The sequence below is a fragment of the Mugil cephalus genome, chromosome 8 (assembly GCF_022458985.1).
Source record: "Mugil cephalus isolate CIBA_MC_2020 chromosome 8, CIBA_Mcephalus_1.1, whole genome shotgun sequence".
Taxonomy (NCBI): Eukaryota; Metazoa; Chordata; class Actinopteri; order Mugiliformes; family Mugilidae; genus Mugil; species Mugil cephalus.
The window spans coordinates 24,516,011-24,542,488 of record NC_061777.1 but is presented as its reverse complement, the minus strand read 5'-3'; the positions used below and the strand labels follow the sequence as shown (position 1 = coordinate 24,542,488).

Genomic DNA, 26,478 nt, shown 5'->3' with positions numbered 1-26,478 from the left:
CAGGAGGTGTTCCTTAAGGTGTGTGTGTGTGTGTTCATAAGTGTTCTCCACATGTTTTATGGAACATACCCTATATACAGCTCTCGTGGATTTGCCCACACAGGAATATAGACCATACATCACTATGAAGACTCAGTGGTGCACTTCATGTTTCCCAGCTCTTTTTATAGCTGAGCTTGTGCTTTATTTGTTTGCAGATTTCTCATTTTTGCGTTTTTTAGAAGGTTTCAGGGCATATGGAAGATTTATGTGGAAGAATGGGCTGTATATTATTTTATATGCATCTGATTCAGATGAGGAACTCTATATAAACCTATAGTATTATTAGAACTATTAGAACTGGTCTTGAGGGGTCAGCTGTGACTCGCTCACGGGCCCGGCAGTCCTTGTCTCCTGGATTATTGACTTGGTACACTTCAGTTGTTATTCTAATAAAGTGGAATGGAATTAAATGAATGAAGGAACTTTGTATTATTTTGTAGGATATAAGATGTGGATTTCATTCATTGAGGATTTATTTTCTGTAATGTAACTGTAATGTAATATTTGTTTGACAAATGGTCAGAAAGAAGGTAACCCCCTCTCATCAGCACACAGAGACACACACAAAGGACACACATGTGAAGTAATTAAAGAGTAAAGTTCTGCAGCGCAAATTTGTTTTCAACAGGATATTATTTGTCTTGTGCTTTGGCTTACTTATGTATGCTCGTGGAAGTCAGACATACCAACCTCTTTAAACCGGACAACCGTGATGAATATTAAATGTTCGTGATGACTTGCATGTAGCCTATAGGCTGCAGAGATACATCCCCCAAGTGTACATTCCCCTTGTGTCGTATATTGCATCTTTAAGGATTAGAGGGGTATTTGCGATACAACATATGAGTATCAGAGGACGCTGAGCCAACACAAACACATTTCAGTTGTGTGCTCTACATCAGCTGAGATGACGTCTTCCATGATAAACTCCCGCCTCAGAAGCATGTTACAGATGGCCGTGCTGTTGCTCTGTGACAAGCTTTGCTCTGATAGCCCCACACATTTGTCACAGTGAGCTGGTTGTGTGTTTGAGAAAGCATTCTTTGCCTGCAGGAAATTGTCATACAAAACCCTCTGGTAGCTGCTGGGGATCTTCGTGGATGTGTCAGACTTTAATGGCTTTTGTGTGTTTGTGTGTGTGTGTGTGTGTGTGTGTGTGTGTGTGTGTGTGTGTGTGTGTGTACCTCCCTGTGCTGTAATCAAATGTCCAGCGTTCTTTGAAGACCCCACACCAAATGCACAGTGTAGACTGATTTGTGTTTCTTGGTCAGAATATCTCTTACACAAAGTCAAACCACATTTAAACTAGTTTTCATTGATGTTCATTTTACTCTTAAGATTCTTTGTCATCGAGGTCGTGACAACCAGACGTGTTTAAGTTTTCTTGAGGGCATTTCACCACTCTTCTAAGTGGCTTCTTCAGTTCTAAAGGTCTGTGACAATTCTAAATCAGGATCCAGATCATTGTACATTGAAAAAAACAAAGATGAAACAAAGACAGTTTGACGCAAATTCAGATTTAAATGACTGGTGGGGAGTTTAGGTTTTTGTTTGGATCTTTTGTGGACAGTCTACACTTGAAACTCATTGTCTTAACTTACACACTGTGGAAACATGGCGCAAAATGGAAGTCTCTGTGGAAGAGGATCTGCCTACTGTGTAGATACAAAGTGACTAAAGATTATGGACACACAATTTTTCTAATCTTTAGGTGATAAGAAAAACATTGGATGTTGTCATGACGATGCAGTCTATTATGTAGTGCGTTTTTAACAGTGGTCACAAGTAGTAGTAGAGTACAAAGTATTCATTATTAAGTACTTATAAAGGTGAGTCATTTTCATATTTTTTTCTGCTGCAATCAACCTCACAGGATTTTTTTTTCTCCTTCAAATGGCTCTAGTTGATCCATTTGAATAAGTGCTGGACGTAAAGGAGCCATACATCCTCTGGTGCTCTTACTGGCAATTACCCAGCAGGCACTCTGCTCTCACACTGAAGCTGCCTGTATAATTATAGGCTGCTGGTTGTGAGGCTATAGCCTTGCCTCTCAGCAGACCCGACTTGTGTAAGCAACATAGAAGTGCACATGCAGATGTCTACACATGCACACAGGGAGCTGAGGAATGTGCAGAAAACACACAAACCACAAAAAAAAAAAAAAATGTGTAAAACTCCATATGCTTAAATAAAACAAAACAGAAAAGCTTAAATAGAAAATAAAGAGTATTGGCTGGAAGTGTGAACGTAAAGGAGAAAAAATAAATGACAAGTGTGTTGAGACAGCAGGAGCAACAAGAGGGGAGACACATGTTGAACATGACCATGGAAGCCATTACATTCCCACTCTACCTGCTTCACAGAGAGCATCTCAGCAGTGCGTGATTATTACCTTGAATAGGTAACACAGAAGCCTGGAGCTCCTCTCTCAATTTCTTCCATGCTGCATCCACTGCACTTGAGGTTGGCAGCTCTGATGGCATACAGATGTGCAGTGTTGCCACAGGTCAGACAAGGGCGAGCTGTGAGAGGACTAAACCAACACACGTTTTGGAAACAATGTTAAGAAAGGTAAGCAAAAGTGACACTAATACAAATCGTGAAGTAGTTTTCAACCAGCGTGAAAGAGGGATTTGTGTCATTGGTCATGTAATTCTTCCTCTGTTGGTGTGACGTCCAATGGAGGTGGCCCAGTGGAGGACCTACCCGTGCACAGCTCATGAGGAATATTCTCATGTAAAAGACAGCATGCAAGTTTGAGGGCTGTTCAGTGCACCATAAGCAGAGAACATTTGCTTTTCAATCCTCTTAATCCAACTAATCTCAAAACACAAGACTGGTGATACACATCATATCTTTAAATGCAGGGTCTAACACATTAGAACAACTATCTGTGAATGTTTTCAGTCAGTCAGCCAGGTCAGAGTGTTTCCAGAATTTAAAAAATAAATGTTCTAGAGCAACTGGGCTTTTAGGGACTTGTTAAAGATGTTCCCTCTATGTAGCTTCTTCAGTTCTAAAAGACTGTTGGGGAGTTGGGGTTTTATTAGGAACATCTGCGGGTGTTGCTAATAAGAAACTCAAATGACTAGTGTCTGTAAACAACCAGATACTTTCCTGTAGCTGGACAAAACTCTTTGATCCTGTCTTCTTTCTCCAATGCATGTTACTCTAACAACCCATTATCAGCCAGAGTGTCCAGTCTCAAGGTGAGAATGTGGATGAAACTTCCTCCACTTGTTTTTTGCTTCTTTTTTTTTTTTTTTTTCTTTTTTGATGAGAACTATATATGTCTTCTCTGGCTCTTTAAATCGGTCTCATTTTCAGATCTAGTCATAAAATCCGTCTGCTGAGAAATACACAAAATGTTGTTTTTCACATTTCTAAGTCAAAGACTTGAATTTAATAAAATCATATCTGTGGTTTCTATTCCAAACAACAAGGAACACATTGAACTAGAAGGTCCATCTTTCCATTATCATCATCTTGTGTTAAATGCAAATAGGTTATTTTGTCCATATCCATGTTATATGTCAGTAGCTTGTTCTACTGTCTCCCAAGTGGCCAAGGAAACAATTTTGCCAATCTCTCCTGTAAGAAAACTGCACACTTTGCTCACCCAACCATTCCCAAATAATAGCCCACTTAAGCTTTGAGCATCAGTATACCAAAGTTGTGCAACTTCTGTATTTGCTATTTGGAGAACTGTGATTACTCTTATGTCCACGTGAGTTCACATAAACATAAAAATACAAAGCTCATTGTTTACTAAAAGGTCAGTTTCATTACTCAGGATCAGTTGATGTCAGTCCTCGTCCCAGGACTCCTGCTGCCTTCCATTGTAGTCATGTAATCAAAGACTAATTTATGCTAATGTTATGAATTACCTGGTGGGACCAGAAAATTGTGCTACTTTGTGTTTCTGACTGAGTTTGGTACCAGTCCACTGGGAACATTTGGGTGATTTTGTTATTTCCTTGACCACAAAGCCATATTCTCTAAGAACACAGAGTATTTTTCTTACCGTTAACCACGCCATTATAATTGAAAGCCTGCACTCTACCACTTCTTCACTCTGTGTTTCCATCTGCATTTTTGAACCATTAGAATTCAAGCAGACCTGCCATCATTAATGAGATGCTCTGGGGTAAATTTGGATGTAATTCATGTTTGCAAGACATTTGCATGGCTCCATGAATGAACGCAGCGGGGCTCCAGATATATTTTCTCTTTGTTTCAAATGGCTGACAGGTTGTGAGAATAAATAGAGCAGACTCGACACCTCAGGAGATCACTGGAACTCTCCGGAGTCTCTGAAGCTAGCTTATCATTAATAAACACTTAGTAGTCCCCATTTCCCTCCATCTTCGCGCTGATTCTGCACCTCCATCACTCCATCCCCGATCAATCATCATCAACAGCTTTTCTATTTTACAGATGAACTTGGCCATGAGAGATTGAAAAGAGCGCATTTTACACTCCTACAGAGCACTACTAAAGCAATTATTTTAGAAACGTATTAAACATTAGGATGCTGATTGTAATTAGCAAAAGTGTTGTGATTTAACAAGTCTTTTAAGTAGGTTGTGGGGCAGAAATAAAATTTAAAGAGCTTTACATAATGCATTGCACATTAAGGAGGAAACAAAAACTAACTATTGAAAATCCACTACTTTAAAAGAAGGAAAAAAAGACAAACTGTGAAGGTAGCTGAAGTTATGTTAAGTTGTATCTCTCTCTGACAAATGTGAAGGCGAGTGTGACGACCAGGGAATGTGTGCTCAGACCCGATAAGAGGCATAATGATAATATGCAGACTGTAACACCTTTGTTGTGTAAGCTTTAAATCAGTATCCATAAGAGTCTCAGACCTCAATGTGTCTGTAGCCAGTCTGTTGCTACACAAACTTCAATAGCTGCAAAGATGTTAACACCATGCCAAATAATAACTACCAGTGGACTGAGATATGTTGACGTGTTCTGAGAGGGATTTCACTCCAGTGTCCTACCAGCAAGCATTACAGTACCATCCTGTGCCCAAACCCAAACCCAAACAAAGATGCTCCATGAGAACAAATCAAATCAAGCATTTGAACTGTTTCTGTTTTCTCAATAGTGATATTAGACATTTTCTACACTTTTTGAAAGTGTACACTGGAGACCATTCCAGGGTCAGTGGCCTTCTGCTCCTGACCGGAGGTATGCTGGTGATGACGTGGATGAGGTGGAGAGGTCAGGAGAGAGGAGCGTCTCTGGGTTTAAACATGAGTATTGTTATGCTAACTAACTCATCTCTCAGCTAATGCTGAGGCCAGGTGAGCAGGACATACAGAGTCTGTTCAAACAGCTAGAGTCTGGAAATGATAATGATAACTGGGTTTAGTGAGGAGGAAACTCATGTTTTACCACTTTTTACGACAGACATGTTGACTGCGCACAAAGATTAAATGAAAACGTTGCATCTCCAAAAAGCATAGAGGAAAAAAAGCTCTCAATCTTAACAATCTATTAATAAAACACATTACTGGAGGAAGACAAAAGATGATGTTAATTATATGAATATTAGCAAATGAAGATCTCACTTCACAAGATTAAAGATTGAAATTGTCTGCATCCACGTTTTACTATGCCTTAGATTTATTGGACAAAGAGTGCAGAATGTGCAATTCAGAGTGAGAATGAACCATCATAAGAGGATAATTACCACCATTTAGCAGGCATCACTGTGACGTTTTTTCCTGAGGAGCTCAATGCTGGCACATAGAATAGCCTCCTAATGGCTCATCCTTGAAGCTGATTGAGAAAATATAATGGATGTCTAGAGTGGAGCGGCTCTTGATCCTCTTCACATCTGCTTCATGTTATTTTTTTTTTCCAAAGCTGCCTCTTCAGACCATACTCTCCACACTATTGTCCAGCAGACCTTCTGCTCAGCGCTGACCTGCCTGCCCTCACCTCTCACCTCCATCCATCACAGCTGCTGCACTGTTATGATGGACGGCTGTTTTCTCCAGAGGCGCAAGCTGCCCTCTGTGGCTTGCAGGTGATTTATTCAAGATAGTGGAAAATAATGTCTCTCTTTGAAATCCTATAAAACCTGGCTCATGCTGGATTTTTTATTTTTTTATTCTTTTTTTTTTTACTTCTTGCATCGAGAGAAAAGATTATTATGTAACGGTATGAAATGAAAGAAGTCAGGACCGCAGACAGAATAAATGCATGTGGAGAATAAAAACATGAACCTTCCTCAGTGTTTCTGCCTTTAGCTCCACTGCTGGGTATATAGTATGAACAGCAGAGATAACTGCCTCAGTTTTTCATTAAAAACACCTCTTTCAAAGTATTACTAAGAGAATGGGCCTCATTAAAATTCATTACACCACAGTTCCTCTAACAGATATCCCCACAGAGCTTAAAGAGATTTGCAAAACATGCCATTTCTTAAATGTCCTTTTCACTATGGCAGATGAAGATATTGTGGATGGTCTGTGGAATTGTGACATGACTGAAACAAGAGCTGCATTTTGTTCACATTCAAGGACCACCAACAGCCTATCAGAGCCCAGTCCCGCGATGTGCATCAATCATGGGAGCCCGGGCCGCTCTGCCTTGTGTGCTTACTCTTCTAAAGCAAAGGAAAAGGCTTTGACAGGGGGCCATTATTCAGCAGCTCATCTCCTGTCGCGTCACCCGTCAGCCTGTCTGCTGGCCTGTACCCAAAGGTCCCTGACGGCCATCAGTCACATTAGACTCTAGGCATTAGAGATCACACTGCTACGACAAGTTCTTTTAAATATCAGTCAGGAGTGTAGGAGGGCAATAGAAGTATCAATTAACAGAAACAAAAACAAATGACACAAAAGAAGGATTTTGGATTGTCGGAAAAGAACATATCTAGTAAACATTACATTTCATCTTTGTAACAGGGCAGTTTTCTAATGGTGGGCAGTCTTAAAAAATGAGCTGATGTCATACTCATGAACTGTACTCTCTGATTTTGCTAAAGATAATTTTTATCAAGTTACCTGTTGCATTTCACCAGTATGTCCAGATATAGTAACAAATGAACTAGGCTTTACAGTGTAGCTAGTCTAATGGCAGTTTGTGAACAAGTCACAACATTGAATCATTTCATTTGTGCCTGTAAACACACATTTTCCCTTTTTTCATGATAGAAAAAAATGTATATATTTCAGTTGGAAGTGTCTTTTGTTCCTGCACCACACATTAAGGGATTATTTTAGCCTAAAGTGTGGTCTTCCTCCTAGACGAAGCCAGAAGCTTTCAAGATAGAAGCTGAGCTTAAAAGGCACTTTTTGCAGAACCCATAGATGACATGACGGAGGGTTTGTCCATCTTTAAAAACATTCTACTCTTAGTCCACCAACATCCTCATTCCAACCTCCCGAAAGGATGGATTTGTGTCTCTGTGGACTTTACACCAATGTCACGACTCAGTGTTGCTGATTTCCATGATTGTGTTGTGTGTAGATATGCAGCAAGAGGTTATGCTGGTTTTTAATGTCACACAATTTTTACTTTAAACTCTGAACATAAAAAAATGTAAAATAACATAATGCCATAATGTATATTAAGTATCATGTACTATGGGCAAAGAACTTTATACTCTGTCAGATGGGCCACATTAAGTCCTTTTTCTCGGCTCAATATCCTGCTCGTATGGGGTGTTGTCTGCAGGATACTTGCTCTGAGCGCTGCTGTTTGTGGGATTAGTGACACGGGAGACGGGCTTATAAGCAGGCGGCAGCAGCAGGCACAGAAAACCACAAGGGAGTAGGAGGGGAATGACATGGGGATGGTGAGGAGCGTGCACGTGCACGGTTGCAGGGGTGTGCACAAAGAAATGCATTTTACAAAAAAATAAAGAAAAGGAAAAAATGAAAGTGTGAAGGTGCAAGGTGGATGGAAGGGTCGAATTCAAATGGCATTTGTGATAAGGTGACATTTAGAGAAATCTCTACTGCATCTGCTTTGAACAGAAAGGTCTTATCTTGATCCCAGGGAAAAGGCAGACCGGCTGTTACTCAAAAGTTGTTGCAGTTAAAAACATATACAATGGCATATGAGCTGTGTTAAAACTAATATCATTTAATTGGCATATGAAGAACAGAAGAAGAATAGCATATAAGACACTTAAGGCCTTAATGAAGACTGAACCAGCATAAATTTAGCTCCCCAATGTGTTTTTTGTTGCAGCAGTTTAACCTCTTTGGTCACATATTTCTGAAGCCAGTGAAGGATATATGTGTGTCATGATGATCACCAGCTACAGGTCATAGTTCGCCCTCCTTTTAACGAGGGCTACATCTCTGATCAGGGCTAAGAGTTGCCATGGAGAAACATGCAATCAGCTGGTCTTTCTCTCGCCTCTCTTTCACCAAACTGCTCCCTTCCTCCGCCTGTAAACAGTACGTGCCCTGTTGTTGTCAAATGGTGACGGAGCATGTGTGGTGTGGGAAGGCGAATCTCAGCTGTTCATCCTGGAGGACTCAGCTCCCCTCGCGTTCCGGTTCTAGGTGAGCCTCAATACTTTGCCAGACCTCCCTTTCCTTTTGGCTGCCATTACCCAAACTAAGCTCATTTGTCCCCCCCAATAGACCCATGATCTGCCTTTTGTTCGGGCCCCAACCTCCCATTCATGTCCCCCAGGAGAGCAGACAAAAGAGGAAAAGACACAGGCCTGAACCCTTTTGCCCAGACAGACTGTGGTAAAGCGACCATAAAGAGATGCTGGACTTGAATGGTCGGGGAGCTATTTAGTCTTAAATATAGCCTCTGTCTGTGAAGATGTCCTCCCATGTCCATGTCAACAGTCTATGTTGAAGGAAGCTTCACTTCATTGTGTGCATCTAAATATTTTTCTAGCATGACCCACGAGGGCCCTGAAATCTGCATGAATGTAACAGAAAACACAAAAATGAGCCATGAATATGTGCAATATACAAAAAGAAGAACTGCACTTAACATTTCAACGATAACATCTCTTTGGAAGTCTGAGCTCCTCACCCTGTCACAAAAGCTGGATTTATGCCTTTCCATCAGCTCTAACAATGTTATGCTACTCCTCATCCACGTCAGTAAAAAAAAAGACTCCTTCTTCTTCGGTGAGCTCAGTGGTTGTACACACCCTCTGCTCTGTCTTATGTTTGTCTTTTGTGTGTTGTGTTGATTACAGTTAAAAATTTGCCAGCTCCTTTCCAGTCATTTCCAGGCACGATTGTTTAAAGTACACAACAAGAGAGTCAACATGGTGGTTCAGAAATCTCACCACTGACTTGTGTTTCAGTGGCATAATTACAGAACAGGCTGTGGTGTGTGCTGTAACAGATGTTCTACATAGATCTGACACAGAAGTATAAACCTGGTTTACGGTTTCTGTCCACCCTACAAAGGACACTCATAGGTCATAGGCTCATAGGACACGTTCAGAATCTCCTAGGTGAAGTCTAGAGCGACTGGTGAACCGCAAGCTCCTCTTCTCAACTGTTATAATGCATCCATCACTGCTGATGATATGAGAAATGAAATTTATCGAGTGGAGCTCAGTCATGCCAGCAGCCGGCTTGATCAGCAGCACTTTTGGATGCACTTGCTCTTAATCAGTTCACCTGTAAAAGCTGCTCACAGTGGTCTTCTACAGTATGAGTCCAACCATAACCCTAACCCTAGAACTTAGAGAACTGAATGGACTGCCATCTTTAGACACAATGTCCTGTCCCGCCCAAGATATTCATGCCAAATAAGTATTTTTATTGGATATTCAAAACACTTACACGTACAAACATACGTACAAATATAAATCTGCTCAATCAATTAATTAATATATAAGTCCAAAACTCTTTCAGTACACTCCTATACTGTCATCAACTATCTTATCCACATTGTCTTTCTGCACATTTCTCTATTATCTGTTATTCTGCCTCCAAAGTCCAAAGTGAAACATGCACTAATGTCTAAATGAGTAGCTTTTTATTATGCAGGCCTACATCACACGAGTGCTACTGCAATGTATGTTACAGTACATTATACAAGAGTGCATATGTCATATATCCAGGTGTATATCAAATTTGTTCCAATGAGATCAGAATTATGAAAGGTCAATATCTACGTTTTGTGTACTATTTTATTTCCGTACCAGGTTTTTCCTTCAAATTACTCATGGTGTTTCCTTCATTCTCATGTGTTTTGACTGGTTTCTCACAGGTTCCCGTGTGTTCATGTACACTACAGAACACAGTGCGAGCTCTGTGTTAGAATGCTGAGGAAGCAAGACTCAGGAACTCCCGATAGTAAAATATCAACCCTGGATCCTTGTTGTCAGAATCCTGAATCCTGCAGCTTATGCTTCTGTTATGGTTTGCGGCACAAATCGCATCATATTTAAACCATAAGCTATATAACCGTAGCTTAGTGCTTTATAGGCTTGCAGAAATGCTCTGAACTCTCCGACATGTTAATCTACAAAGCAGTGCAGTCTGACATACACAGCGTCTGCGTGTCTGTCTCTACCTGTGCGATGCTAAATATGAGCTGGGGTTCAGCTAGGAGACAACGGGTGGGATCTGCCATACTGTTCTATAAGGGCTTGTCTGTGGGGCTTAAAATAGAAGAGATAAGGACCAAGTCTTGGGAGGCATCCACGCTGTTGCACACTCCTTCAAAAAACTATGGCGTGGGCTGATATGTGTTCCACATGGAAATGAGGCGTGCAGAAAATGAGAGCTTTTAAAGCATCCACTGTCTTCTAAAGATAATGCCCAAACAACATGATGCTACAGCCACAATAAGAACATAACGAAGCCCTTTCAAGGTATAAGGTGCCCTGTTTCATATTAAAGGACTGTGAATGAAAATCACCTATTAACAGAGTGAACTAAATCCCAGTGCAGTCAGGCATAACAAGTGCCTGAACGACTTCCAAGGAAATAACTGAAATAATAATGTTAAGTTCCATTAGCTAGTAAATGCTCATCCTACACAAAAAATGGCTCATATCCCCACATTGCGTGCTTTCTCCAACGTGATCTGACTGCACCGGTGTAGTAGACCTGCCTCCAACGTTCAGGATTATTCTGGGGAGACACTATATTTAGGCCAGCAGAAAAATCTTCACACTTCATTGCGTTTACCTCTGGGAGACGGAAATTCTTCTCAGTTGACAGACTGTACAGTAAATATGACATGAGATGAGGATTGCAGGACTCTTGCCGTCTCCTCAGTTGATACAACCTTAGAAAACGAACATCAAGGCGCCTTAATTCATGCTGCTAAAGGCCAGGGGATGCTTGAGAGAAACTAGTCCGTTCTTGTCTGCATAGCCAGTCTATTGCTGATTATTAAAAAGTGGCACGCATACAGACCCTTTACAGTGAGCTACACATTATTAACTCCCATAAACCTGTAGTGTATTTATAATCCATGATTAGACTATCTGCCTGAATTTTAACTGGAAAAGTTAAAAGTGTCCAACGGGTTAATGAATTGTTGTAGCATATTGTGACTGATATTCACTGTTTCACTCTTGGCTGTGTAACACATCAGACTTATACCCTGAAAACAATGTCACAGTGATGTCTAGAGCAGTTTATAGTAACATTTTTAATCTGGGGCACGAATTACTTAGCTGTCACCAGCAACTTGGATACAGGCAGTTGCAGCAACACTTGTGGGTCTATTTTTTTTTATCATATTTTATCCAATATTACTAATGTCTCATGCTTTAATATGTTATCTTTTTTAAAGATCTTTACATTTATTGAGTTTATTACTACTTTATTATTTATAGTAATCCTGTCTAGACTAGTTTCCCAATGGGCCAGCCCCATAGCTGCTATACTAATAGTGTCCTCCATTGATCACTTAAAATCTATAAAACTGATTTTTTATTGTATTTGGGGTATTTTCTTTGCTTTGCATAACTCTGCCTGAGGATGGAGGAGTTGTAAGATGAGACCCTTGTAACCTGGGATCTCTTGGGTGTCCCAGTAGGTTTGTGTGGCATTGCTTTCTCCCCCATCACTCCTGGATGAGGTCAAGTCTCATGGGGGGCATTTCACAGAGGACGGTCCCCCAGCTCTTAATCGACACATTCCAGTCTTTCGTCATCTGGGAATGGACGGGGCAGTTACGTCCACATGCTTACAGTAGCAGCCAGTTCTACTTTCCAAACCCTCAGTTATTAAATCTGGCAAGCGCAGATCATCATTTCTCCTTAGAATCAAAGTCCATAAAGTAGTGTAGCATTTAATGACGACTTTCTGTGGCTTCGTTAGGTTCCTGGAAGAATAATTCTCACATATTCTAAAACCTTAATTCTTAAGCCAGTCAAGAGAGTCAAGAGAAAATGGTTTGCTTTTCTTCACATGTTCTGTTAGACGTCTGTTTGTTTAAAGAAGGATGGTGGTATTCAGTGGTTAAAACTGGACATTTATTATAAAAAAGCCATTACAAATAATAGCACAAGAGTTGAATAATTAGGGGGGGTTTATTAGTTGCGTAACATATGGCCTGTAATACAGAGTGAGGTTTGAATGGGTGCCTTATTTTTTGCACCATCCACTGCCTTGTAGGTGAAACACATTCAGAGATTAAAGTATCAAATGTGCCACTGAAGCAGTTGTCTGACGCTGAGGGAACAGAGTACCAACTGTAGCAACACAAATGCTGGGTGGAGAACAGTTATAGGGTCAGAGGTCAGAGAAAACAGCACAGATACCAGGTCCTGACACGGTGTTGAGGACATTTACTGGCCATTTATATGGATGAGTGCAAACATTGTCACTGTGTGTGGTCTACAACAGCCTCTAGCTTAGCGTTACAGAGGTTTCTTCAGCAGAGAACTAACTTGAATTAAACTGCTCACGCGCTCAGTCTCTCCTGCTGTTTCTTTTATTAGTGTGAGATGACGAAAAATGATACCACATGTATGTCTGTATGTTAAATACAAAGTCGGAGCCATTTCTTGTTTAGCTTAAATTAGCATGGTATGTGTGGCACCCCCTCGAAAGCTTTCACAGTATTTGAGCTACATACTGTATATACAGTGGTGTGCAAAGGTGTTTGCACCCTTCCTGATTTCTTATTTTTTTTTGCAAATTTGTCACACACCTAAATGTTTAAAATCATCAAATAAATTCAAGACAAGAAAAAGTGATTGCCCCTTAAACCTAGTAACTGGTTGGGCCACCCAACAACTACTAGCAGTAACAACTACAATCAAGTCTTTGTTATAGCTTCAAAGAGTTTTTTACAGTGCTGTGGATGAATTTTGTTCCACTCATCTTTGCAGAATTGTTGTAATTCAGCCACATTGGAGGGTTTTCCAGCATGAACCTCCTTATTTAAGATCATGCCACAGCAGCTCAATAGGATTGAGGTCAGGACTTTGACTAGGCCACTCCAAAGTTTTCATTTAGTTTTTTTTCAGCCATTCAGTGGTGGACTTGCTGGTGTGTTTTGGATCATTCTGAAATGCTGTGTTACTTTTAGGCCAGATTTAATGGGACATATACCTTCCAAAAACCGTCTGTCAGTCCAGTATTTTCCCAAAAGTCTTGGGGATCATCAAGATGTTTTCTGGTTTCTTTCTAAAACTCAGATGAGCCTTCGTGTTCTTTTTGCTCAGCAGTGGTTTTGGTCTTGAACTCTGTCATACAGGCCATTTCAGCCCAGTCTCTTTCTTATGGTGGAGTCATGAACACTGACCTTAACTGAGGTAGATCAGGCCTGCAGCTCTGTGGATGTTGTTGTGGGGTCTTTTGTGACCTCTTGGATGAGTGGCCACTGCACTCTTTGGGTAATTTTGGTCGCCCACCATGTTTTCACCATTTGTGAATAATGGCTCTCACTGTGGTTCACTGGAGTCCCAAAGCTTTAGCAGGTGAGGCTGATTCTCTAGTCAGATTCCATTAAACCACTATAGGGCAATAGGACATAAAATTCCTTGTATTAGTGTGAGGACCAGTGAGACAGAGTCAATACATCTAAGAGCTTTATAAATCTGAGGGTTTTGTCAGTACAAACGACATTTTCGAGCAAAACAAATGTATTCTTTCCAGTGTAAATGTAAATGTAGAAATATCAGATGGTGGAGCTTTGATGTCATGATGTTGATAGTAAATGCTCTTCTTTTTTTTATACATCACAGACACACAAGCACACACACATTCACACTCCAGTGCCATGCTTGGGGAGCAACTGGGAGCTCAGTGTCAAAGACATTTCAGCATGTGGCATGTTCTGGGGATCAGTAACCCTCGGAATCACACTCTTAAAAAAGCCATTAAATAGTATTCATTTAATTATTGAACATTTGGTTCCCATCTCATTCCAGTAACGATTTCCAGGTTCTATATGGTGACCTTTAAACAACTATCCCTCTCAGACTGGGCAATTTCTCTTACAAATATAGCAACTGACTCTACAAACAGCAACAGAAACGCAAAATACAAACACTCGGTTTCTCTGCGTCTCCATGTCTCATGAAAGCTATTGTGGGACGCATCTACTCCCCAGGTTATGAATTATGTATCACTGCTAATAGGCAGTTTCTCCCTTGTTTAACTTATAGTGGCCACAGGCTCATGGTGGATGGCTGCTTCTAGCTGGACACCCTACCTCAGCGATCATCACCGACATTATACTCCCCATCACTGTGTTATTGTCTCATTATTGCGTTACAGGGAGGTTTCAGTATCTTGAGGAGGAGGTAGACTGGGTCTCCGTCCAAGTGACCCTCCCTGAGGACTTAACCCACACCGTCCCACCTCCCTGCTGCATAATGGATGAAGGACAGACATTGGGAGGGAGGACTGGGAGCTGGGTCCTTATTACCTTGTGATTCATTTTTAATGAGGTAAACAGGTCTTTCCAGGTCACCTGAAAAGCTCACACACACCCATGGCGAGTGGTGTGTCTTCCCCATCGACTACCTTATTGCTGCCCGCTTTGACATCCAGCATGGCTGCAGGGGCTGCATAGTATAATTAGGTCTCACTGTCATTGACAGAATGTGTCTCACTTCCCACAGAGTCCCTTTCTCTTCCTTCAACTTAGACACCACCAATTATACAGTGGCGAGAAGACCTTATTATAAGTGCTCTAGGCAACCTTTGCCTCACTTCTCCAGCAATGAGGAATATGCACCGAATCCCACCTAAACAATTCATTTTCCGTGTTTGGTTTCATAATTGATTTTGTTCCTCATAAATTTAATTTTCAGTCTGTTATGAAGCAGGAAGCAGTTTTTGTAAATAGCCTGTCTCTTTTCGGTCTGTGCTGTTGTTTCCAGCCCTGTGCAGAACCAACGCTGTAACAAGCGCAGGTATCTGTTTTTCTGTCTTTTTTCTTGGCAGGTTATTGTAGCATTTTTTTATTATTTTTTTTCATCTGCGTATATGTTAAATGACAGTCGATAAAACTGAACATCGTTGCGCTCTAATGGAAATAAAATGGGCTCCCTCAAGCAGACGCCTGGTTCCGGAGCGGCAGAAACTGGATGACAGGCGAGGATGCTCGTACGGGGTGTCATCTGGGAAATCAAACCCGCTCAGTTCACTTGCTCTGAAAGTCGGTGAACAGGTACGCCTTCGCAAACAGGGAGGTGGAGAACTCCCACAGCAATTCTCTGCGAAGCCTGGCGAGGCTACGGAGGAAGGAGAGAGAAAGAGAGAGTGTGACAGGAAGGTGAGAACAGGAACAGATGGAGAGACGCAGGGATTCTACATTTACAGTCATTTAAAACAGGTGCTATACATAGCCAAGCTTTCAACCTATCATCTCATCTAAATGATATCATTACTGCCAGAAGTCATTAAAAAAAGATCTTTTCACCCAGACTGTATAGATTTCTTCCCTCTCCCCAGGGAGCAGGGATGAAAATGAATTTAGGGCCCCTCAAGTCATTGAATTTGCTTTTTATCACCCGATAGCTGTGCTACACATGTGCCATTGTGCTGTATATAGGATTAGAGAGGATCTTTTCTGCCTGACTGGCTACCGGCTCTCAGCAACAAGATGAGGATCATTTCCCCTGCTGAGAAAAGCTTCACTCAGCACACACTCCCCACCGATGTTTGGTACGGATCTTCACTCAAATATCACCAATCTTTATCAACACGTGGGGCTATTTGAGGTTTAAAAAACAGATTTCCCCAAAGGCTGCTTCACATAAGTTGGAGAAGGATATATTTATTCAACTTCAAAATGACTCGTGTCCCTGGACCCACATCGTTAATGCCTTTCGGAGTTTGCTCAAGAAATTCGACTTTTACTCAGCAGCTGTGGTATGATACATCAAGCAAAAAAGAACCCCCTAACCCTAACTCATCACCACCACCGGCATGGACACGTATGTTCAGTCTGAGGGGTCATATTCTGACTTAATGAATGCCACACCATCCTCCACACTGACTCTCATGGAAGATCGTTTGATGTGTCCTAATCTCCGGTTTGAAGCTCCTTTCCAGCCCTCAGCACAGAGAAGGGCTGTATCGGAACTGCGTGGAGCACAATCACCCTGAGCTCTTTGTTCTTGTGTTTATTTGAGGGAGTTCTGCCTGTTTACATGAAATTCTCGAGTGCAGAACGGCTGGTAATTGCTACCAGCAAACTCAAATCAAGAGATGGTTACCTAGTAGACTGTTTGATCCAAGTGTTCGGTTTCCATTCGTCACCTGAGGAGCATGACAAAGAAGGCAGTGACAACCAAACCCACATGCATTGTCTAGCATACATGGATGCAATTTTCTTATTTCCGTGGCAAACCTGAAGCAACTTGTGATGCCAGATATAAAGTGCTTCACCTGTTAGCACGTCATCTCATTGTGCGTGATCTTTTCGCGTGTAGTCTGGTAGCACCTCATCTTGCATTATTTTGCTGTGCCTCATCTTCAGCACCCCATCTTTCAGAACCTAATCTTGTAGGCCGTTATCTTGAACCATATCATCTTGTAGCAGAGGGAACTATTACTGTATTATTTTGGTCCAACCCGAAAGGTCTCTGCAGGGAAAGCATGATGTCACATTCCAATAACGTCAAACCTGAAGAATAATCCAATTTATGATCTATGTATACAATCTGCTCGCCTTGTTATAATTTCTCAGGTTGCATAAAATTGGCGTGAGTCTCCCAAATTTCTCGTCAAACTTTCCATCCACCGCATAAACAGACTAGCCCTGCACGCAGTCACTGCTTCTGGAACCATAGATTTCATTTAGTTAGGTGAGTTTTTCATTTTCCACTGTATTCAGGCTTTAAAATTATTGTCACAAAGCTACAAGGACAACTGCATTAGTGCACTTTACACCTGATTCTGTGCTTGTTGCATAGATGTTCCTACTCTTAACCTTGTATGTCAAGCCCTGTAAATACTAAAGCTGTGAACAATATCGCAGTTTATGGCAACTTACAGTTAAATCATGTTTCATCACTTATTATAACTACATTACTGTTGGTTCAATCAGTCAAAGTTTATACTTGGTAAATTCCGCTGATAATCATTTATTGCATCGCTTAATCTTTTGTATTCTCATTCTATTCCTCAATACCTTTACCTTGTTATCAATACTATTCGTAGCTTTATTTTTCAGTTGTTCAGCTTTCAAATTACTGCTTATCTGCAGCAAATAAATCTTGAAACTCATAAACAACTTTACAATTACACCACTGAGCATATCAAAGATTTCTGAACTTTTTACAGAGTTTTTATATAGTTTTAATATAGTATTATCAGTCCTGGGCCAGGGCTTCATTTGAGTGTATGCAGTGTTTGCTGGGGTCTGGGTCCTTGTCAGTCTCACAGATGGAGCCTCGGTGCCCCTTGTTCACTCCCTGCTTTCAAGTTCTTAAACGCTATGTTAATGCAGGCCCTGCATTCTCTCATATCTCGCTTTTCATTGGCTTGCCCGCTGCAATTTGCTGCTAATGGTCCAACCACCACCATCCCAAACCCTTCATCCACCCCCACCCCCCCATTTTCCTCTCTTACACTCCTCTCTCTCTCTCCTTCCAGCCTTGAGGCGTCCCGTTTCAGCTCCTCCGCTTTCAGTCACAATGCTGTGGAGTGGGTGAATGGGTGGGGTGGTGGTGGTGGTGGGGGCATTTAAGAGAGCAGTAGGTGGGAGTGGAGTCTGACCGCAGAGGGTCTACTGTTTAAGAGAAAGGGAATTCTCTCTTTCACTCACTCGATCCCGCTCTCTGTCTCTCTCTCGACCCCTCTCTCTCTCTCTTCCTCTCCTCACTGGCTGCACAACATCAGCCGGCTCTCTAGGTAGACTCGAGTAAACACTCAAAGAGAGCAGAGAGAAGAGGGAAGATGACAGAGCTGTCAGTGCTCTGAGAGAAGAGACTGGCGAGAACATTTGTCAGGGCTGCCTGATAAGGTCCCTTCAACACTGCTTCTAGATTTTCTCATCAGTGGGGAGGCTGTGAGCATTGTGTGCAAGGTAAGTCGGCTTCCTTACCTGTGTGTGTTTGAATGAGAGCAGAGAATGGGCTGATTGCTTTAACTAATTAATGCAATTTAGAAAATTAAAACGGACAACAACTTTGTAACTTCAACCACCTCCCCCCAGCTCGTCCCCTCTTACGTATGAGTCGATATTAAAACTTTTGGTCGGAATTATTTCTGTTTTAGGAAGAGTACCTTTCTGCTGTAGCTAGTGAATATTTCACTTGGGAGCTTTTATATTCTTATATTGTTACTGATGAGTTTGATGAGAAGTGATGTGAACAATGCTCTCATCAACTCACACAGACCTTTGCTTCATAAATTTCTGAGGTCATTTCATTTGCGCTCAATTAATGTTCTCTGACAGTTTTTGATGGTGATTACTGACCAGGCTAAATGCTGTCTTCTCACCTTCTGTGAAAAATGTGGGTGATGTTAAAAAGGTAATTTCCATTCATCAATGCAGCCACTATATTTTATCCACATGTTTTATAACCCCAGACTGCGGAGGCTGGTGTAATTTTGTTCTTTACTGCATGCACCTGGGTGCCAATTATGTTTTATTGTGAAAAAAAAGTTTTTCCCTCTTGCTGGTGATTTTCTGTTTATTAGCATGGAGCAGGTAAAAAGAGTGATGTCTTCAGAGAGGGAAGGCTTTGATGATCTGCTAAATTATTCCACTTGCATTAGGACTGATGCTGAGTTGTGGTTTGATGGCACAGCAGAGCAGGGATGGGTAGGGTTAGTATGTGTTTGTCCGAATGTGTGCATATGTGTGTGTGTGCGCGCATGCTGCTTGCCAGAGTAGGTCCAGCTGTACATTTTATGGTTGCCAGCAGACAGTAGGCTTGTGTAACCCCGGAGACAGACAGCTGCTCTGCATTAGATGCTGCTTGTTGGTTCTTCTCCCAGATCTCCAGCATATAACACAGTGCTGGTGTAAAGTGGCAGCCGCACTGACACACATACACTCTCTCCCTCTCTCACACACACACAATCTTTGACTGTTCATCTCCATGTGATTCCCAGTCTCCTATCTCCAGGTCTGCTTCATTTATATGTCATGTGGGTCCCATGGGCTGAATGTAGAAAGGGAAACAGACAATCTGCAGGGTTAGTGTCTTTAAATAAACTGTCATCCTCTGATACGAGTGTTGACAGCAGATATGCCATTTCTGGATTGATGCCAATCGGGATTTTTTTCTTCAGGATGTTTGTTGAGCTTTGCTAGAAAGCAGCTAGAAAGACCTAATCTCAGCCTTGTGTCATTTTTTCTAAACACTGGCCTCTGTGGACACAACTGTCAGTTGGAAATGCTAAACCGTTGTATGACAGTAGAAGAAGTAGAGACAAGTCACAAATTACTGAGTCAGCAGTAGAATCAGTTGCACGGCAGTGTTAATATAAGTGACTTTAATCACAGGTAAGGCTGTAGCAGCAGAACTGAGAGGAGAGAACATTTGCATTCAAATGTCTCACATCTTACATGTAGCTTTTGTTTTTGGTTTTGTATTCACATTGTTATTTGAGCATATGTTAATAAAAACAAATCTATAAAAAAAAATAGTCTCACATCAAGATTTTTGGTGTCTGCACTGAAAGCTGATGACTTTCTTTAAGGTGGCTCTTTTAGGCAGGGAAAGGCAGGATTTTTTTTTTTTTTTTTTTTTTTTGGAGGTTCCGCATATTTACACTGTATACCCCTGGAGCAGGAAAATTATGTTCTTATGGTGGCTTAGAACTCCTATGTGTGTCTTAGAGAGACAGTGAACAGGGTAAGGGGGGAGGGAAGTGGGTGTGTGAGAAGTGAGGGTGGGCTGTGATGGAGGAGACCCACAGGATACCAGGGCAGCGCCTGCTGGATGGTAATTGTGTTTGATGAGGAGATGCAGGCGCGGTGAAGGAGCCCAGCTGCGTTTCAGTGGCTGTGACTTCAGCTTCACTGCAGTCTCCTGCATCCCTCAGAATTATCTCTTGTTTGGTTTAGTTTTGATGTATTCTGCTCACATACTGACTATCTCTGGCTAACTGGAGTCTATCTGATCGTAGGTGGCAGCATGGCTTCATGCATTAATCTTTCATGATGCTTTGGCTGTGCATATAAGTAGCCACTGACAGTGACACTTGGCATAAAGATGAGTGGGAAACAGGCCTTTGTTTGGACAGCTGTTAGCTCCCAACGCTCCATGCCATACAAACGTCTATGAGAGGGTGACTGTCTTTAACCCCACTTAGCTCCTCCACTGGTGATTGAGAGCAAACAATAATCGTGGGTATTCATGATGACACAGGAGAGATGTTTTGGTTAAACTAACATCATCATTAATTCAGGCTGGTCTGGGGTTTCTTTCCTTCCTCTTCTCCTCTGTCTTCTTCAGAAGTGCTGGTTTCTGGTGAAATGTCTCACCAACTCTTTAACTTGTGGTGGGAATCTTTGGATAAGTTTACCTGGACTGTGCAGCCCAAGTATGTACAGCATTGGCCACCTGTGGTCCAGATGGTTTTCGGTATGTGAATACAGCATACAATGAAGTTGAAGTGGAAATATTTTTGTACAGATATTCATGGTTCCCAGTAGGTGAACCCTGTTGACTTTGACGATCCCATAACATTTGGTTATTTATTAGCAGGTCAGTGTTCTTATGTCTCCACTGCGATGTTAGCAATTCTAGCATTGTCACATTATTATTGCGTAATCGTAAACCCGTTACTCTCAGTCTTCGACCTCTATGAAATTACAACATTTGCTGCCATACACTTGGTTTATCTTCTTTTTACGCATTTTTTTTTTTTTTTTACATATTCTTGACTTCTGAATTAAAAAAAAAATCATCACAGGACAAACCTAACAGTTTGACCAAAGTATGAATCTGATTTTGGAGTCCAAAATCCTTGACTGAATTAGTTCACTTAACACGAAATTTGCCTTCCATCCCATCAATTTGGAGTTGAAATAAATATTTGTAAGGCTTTGAATTTGTAGTAAGCCCCCACAAAAGTCATCACAGTCTTTTCCTGTCTCCCTCTTAAGCCCAGTCTGATTAGTCATTACCAAAGAACCAAAGACCCCCCTCAAAGTCATCCAGTGTTTTAACCATCGCAGATGGTTTTTAATGTTCCTCCGATGCTAATGTGCAATGGGAAAGGAGTGGAAGTCTTGGAGCTGTAGGATCCGGGATGCCTTTGTATTGCCTGGCCCAGCATTTGAAGCAGCCAATAGACACACACATGTGGTAGACACTGCGCTCTGACACTTTGCCTCCACCAGTGACCTCGCACATTGGAATGCATGAGCCATGATGTTCTTGGAACAAGATGGGGGCCCATTTGAGAGGGGCAGACAATTTAAATCGGGGAAAACGGTAAAAAATGGGGAAGCCAATGAAGAGCCGACCCGGGGACCGGGGTCATTAGGCTCATACAAGTGTATGAATAGAAGGCACTCCCAATTTGGACACGCAACACGCTTAAGGCTTTCATCACAGACAAGGACAAACAGATGTCCGGGTATCACAGCCAACATGCTTGCTTCCATTTCTAGTAGAGAAAAAAAATCCTTTCCATCGCGTTTGAATGGAAGTAACCAATAAACCTTCAGTGCAAAGTGTTAAAACATGCAGCCTTTGAAAGGCTCTGAAAACTGCTTTACTCAGCAGTGTCTAAATTTAACATTGTAGTCACTTTGCAACTGAATCGTCCAAAATATTTCCCATACAACAAAAGATTTTTGTTGCCTAAATTGGAAAGGATTCGCCTTGGTGCATCTGGGTCACTAAATAAGTTTGTCCGTAGTGTCTGGCAGTCTCTAGGTCAGCTGTTTCATTCTTGATGAATTTCCAAACTCCTCTGTGTCATGTCTACTGCTCATCTCAAGCAAGCAAATCTGGTAGTGACTACACCACTGGTAGGAAAATTGTTTGTTTTGCTTTTTTCTCGTAGAATCTACAGTAGTAAATTTTTCAACTGTGACTCTAAATTCATCATTTCATCATTATGTATCTCTTTTATGTTTAAATTAATCAAATTAAATGAAAAAAAAACTTGTCCTTGTTTCCAGTAAGACACTGTATCGTTGCCCCTCTAAAGAAATATGCTAAGAAGTAACCCTTAATTGTAATAATTTGCTGACCTCAGACTACGTTGAAAAACTCAAAAGGAGGGACAATCATGCAAAATAAGCTAGCTGAAGAGGTCGCCAGGAGATCAAGCTCTCACCTTGCAGCTGATTACCTGAGAGGGAAGGTGTTAGTTACATGGTAAGTTTAGACAAGTCCCAGAAGTTGACATCAATACCTCTGTGTAACATTACAACACACGCTGCAGCCAGGTACAAGTCAGATTTTTATAGTAATTGCAGTGCAGAATGAAAGCTGAGGAGAGGAAGTAGGCAGAATGGAGCGCTACGCAATTACATGTGTCTGGAGAAAACAGCAGGTGGATGTGCTGTAAAGGCTGCACATGAGGCTGCCAACCCTCCACACCACACAGGGGTTAGGCTAATAAACAGTAGGTCAGCAGCAACCAGCATGTTAAAAAGCTCACAAACAATGACTAGCATCCAACCTCTCCATCTGGACCCAGTGAGAACAGCAGCGCAAGACGGGGGCACCGCAGGGGAACAGCCATAAAGAATATTGATGGGCCTCGAGGCGAGCCACGAGTCAAATGACAAAGAAAAGATTTGAGAGACTGAGATTTGACCGTATTCTGTGCTCCCGACCCTCTGGACGCTCAAGCTCTTCAGCATTAATTTGCTCTGTATCTTTGCGCCAAAGTCATCAGTCGGGACGCGTCAACCGTGGTTCCAAATCACTCTGGCTGGTCGTGCGAGCGTGATAGGGCTCAGCGCTGGCAGAGCACTCTCTCCAAGTACACAGATAAGTGTTTCTGCTGGTATCCCAGTTCCAGCCTCCCCCCATCCACCTTATCAGCTACGAACACACTAACCCCCACCACTCCCCCGCTATCTGTGTCATCAGATCCATTGGGGTCACGGCGTGGAGCCAATGAGTGCAGTTCCAGTTTGATGAAACCATTCCTATTTTCATCCATCAAAAACAGCATAATTCCCCATTTTGTTCATGTTTAGCATGTCAAATAATAATAATAAGTATTATTATTATTTCCCATATGGAAGTAAAGTTTTAGACTTAAAACGAAATGCTTCATTGATTTCACGCCAGTGTCAGATTTGTATTCTGAGAGAAGGGACAGAAGGATTTTATTCTTCCAAGAGAAAGAGTTGGGCAGAGGTTGCTGAATATTCACACTCAGAATATTCGAATTTTACTCTTAAGTGAATAGAGATTAAAGTATGAGCAGACACTATGACAAATTCAATATCAAGTCATTTTCTTAAAATAGGACTTTCCAGTTCCAGCTAATATCATTCTCGTTCAACCCATTCACCACTTGTTCCAAGAAAATTACACGTAAAAAACACACTGTCTGACTAACAGTCCAAGCATATTCAGATGACTGCCATGGATAATAAAGAAAAGCACAGACTGTACACACCTGGAGCAAATATTCCTCTTTAGAAAGATTACTTGATGTTGCCACAGAGACAAACTACCGTATTTCTGGTCAAATGAATCAGGAAATTATGCATCTTCTAAATTCTCGACTTTGTAAAGTCCGACAGCAAAGTAGAAAGAATGAGCTCAAGGATGCTAAAACTCTGTAGCTCTCGTGCACTGCAGCTGAGTGACAGCTCCTCTTGGGTGCAATCTCCTTCGCATTGCACATATCAATCTGATCCATTGTTAATTCTAAAAATATCATACCTGTAGACAAAGCTTCACTGCAGCTCCATAGATAAAAACATGACAGTCAAATAATCTGTGAAATTGGTACCATTCCCGCAGAAATGACAAAGACTTGGCAGCTGGGATTTTCTATAGACCCTCACGTATGCTGACCTTCTGAACCTAACTTCCCTCTGAAATATGTATCTGTCAGACAAAGACAGAAACTGGAAGTCTTTCCAGAGAAGCAGACTGAGAGAAAGCCTGTCTTTAGCCAATTAGCTGTGTCCTCATCTCAGGCCCCCCTTCCCAACTCCCCATCCCAGACACGCACAATGAAATGAGCCAAAACTGATTGCTTTTCGGTCTTGTCTTCTAACACTACGTCTCTTCAGCCATTACGCGAGCAGTTTATTTCTTTATTCTGTCCTCTGGGGTTTTGTGTAGTTCAGCACAACAGCATTGGCACCATCAGTCATAAAAAGATGGAAAGAGAAAGACAGCGTGTGTCTTCTAGAGCGTGAGGTGATAAAATTTGAAAAACCTTTTCTGAGAAGCAGCAACAGCCCCACCATTGATCGTGCATCGAGCAGTCAAGTCAAGCTATAGCATGCCTCTTCCTGGAAATTCATTTCTGTGTTTGATGATTATAACTCATGTCTGTAGTGCTGTCCTCAGCAACTTCCTATCTCTCTGCCCACGACCTTGGTGGATATACAGAAGTCAAATCAATATTCACCTGCTCTCGATCAGAAGGAGAATTTTTATTTTTTTTTTTTCACGCTGAAGGCAAGTTTATTGTAGAAAATTTGTTTATAAGCAGATTTCAGTTATGGTGGACTTGTGGCTCTTCTGCATTTGAAATGGCATTTTCACAGGAGTGGGATTAAGAAAAAAAAAAAAGAAAAAAAAGAAGAGAAATGGTTATTTGGTCCATGACTGACATGGCAGTTGGTGCCTGTGACTTTGGTCCATTTCCTGGTCATTTTCCCTCTTATCGTGTCACAGCATGTCAAGGTGAAAAGAGCCGCGGACAAAAACCGCTCACTTAGTGATTATAAGAGCGACCCAGATTTGAAATTGTACCAGAAAAGGCAAGCTGAGTTTTTGTCATGGGTGACCTACAAAGCTAGACACGCTTGATAAATTCCTCAGAAATGAAAAGAAAGCATGTGCATCCTATCAGGCCTGTTTAACATACAGTCCTGGGACTTGAGTTGTAGTTGTAGTCATTGAATATTTACGGTTTCTCTACACACCAAGTGGGGCACACTGCTTCATTATTCATTTTGTTTGTTGTCGAGCTATCAGACGGAGGCTGTGTTGTCAGCTCATGCGTCTGCCATTATCCACTCAGTCAGTTCCCTTCTCTATAAAGTATTGACTGAGCTTCCGTGTTGGGCTGCTTTTAAAAACACCTACCTCACATGGCACGGACTGATAACGCTTGCTTTTATTTTGTGCCAAAACAAATTACATTTTTTCCTCAGAAGGATTGCACAGATAACGCCACAGAGCGCTTGCATGGGCGCCTGGCTCAGCTTGAACCTTCTGACTTGTGTGTGTGGTGTCTGCAGGAAGAAGACAGAAAGTCTGCACAAAACTTGTGATGGGGGAAAGAACACTGTAGGTGGACTCTGGTAATGTCATCATCAACCAGGAGTTATTTATGTGCAGTCAAACAGTACTGTCTTAATGGAAACAAGATCCACTAATATGACAGATCTTTATGTGACATGTTGGGGCGGGGGTGTCCAGATGCTTATGGGGGATTTGTGCTGAATGGACTGGTCTGGTTTCACTCTTATCTTGATCCTTTTGCTCCTCCTTTGTGTGAAATAAAGGCATTCTCCTGATTTACACAAGGATTATGATTCTAGACTTAGACAGCAGGACAGCAGGGAATAGAAACAACACTGAGGGACATGCTGGAAAACATGTTGGGAGTTACTGATCTGAACTTCATCTGGTTGGAGGTGCAGTGGTTTTTGCATTACATAGAGGATATCAGGGATATAAAGAGATGCCTCTGTGGGTTGAAAATGTGAATGTGAACGCTTTCTTACATTTGAGTGTTAGTCTTAAAATGTTCCATTTTCCTCTTGAGGATGGGATATACTTCCATGGGGTGCACTAAAGCAAACATGTTCAAAGGTCTTTTAAAGACATTGAACCAAGATTTCCTACCATGCAAAATGCAGAGAGTACGAGTCCAACTT

General features: G+C 41.6%; 1 protein-coding gene across 6 annotated transcripts in view; it reads left to right on the top strand.

Annotated features, from left to right (window-relative positions):
* Positions 1 to 26,478, top strand: part of tncb (tenascin Cb) — a 75,509-nt gene that overhangs the window by 12,986 nt on the left and 36,045 nt on the right. For 2 of the 6 annotated variants that reach the window (XM_047591791.1, XM_047591788.1), the window contains exon 1: positions 18,162 to 18,507. The exons of 1 other annotated variant lie outside the window; for it this stretch is intronic. The gene's annotated coding sequence lies outside the window, so the exon portion shown is untranslated. Of the gene's footprint in view, positions 1 to 18,159; positions 18,508 to 26,478 lie in introns of those variants that run through there. 3 more of the 6 variants (XM_047591785.1, XM_047591787.1, XM_047591784.1) reach the window with 3 other exon arrangements.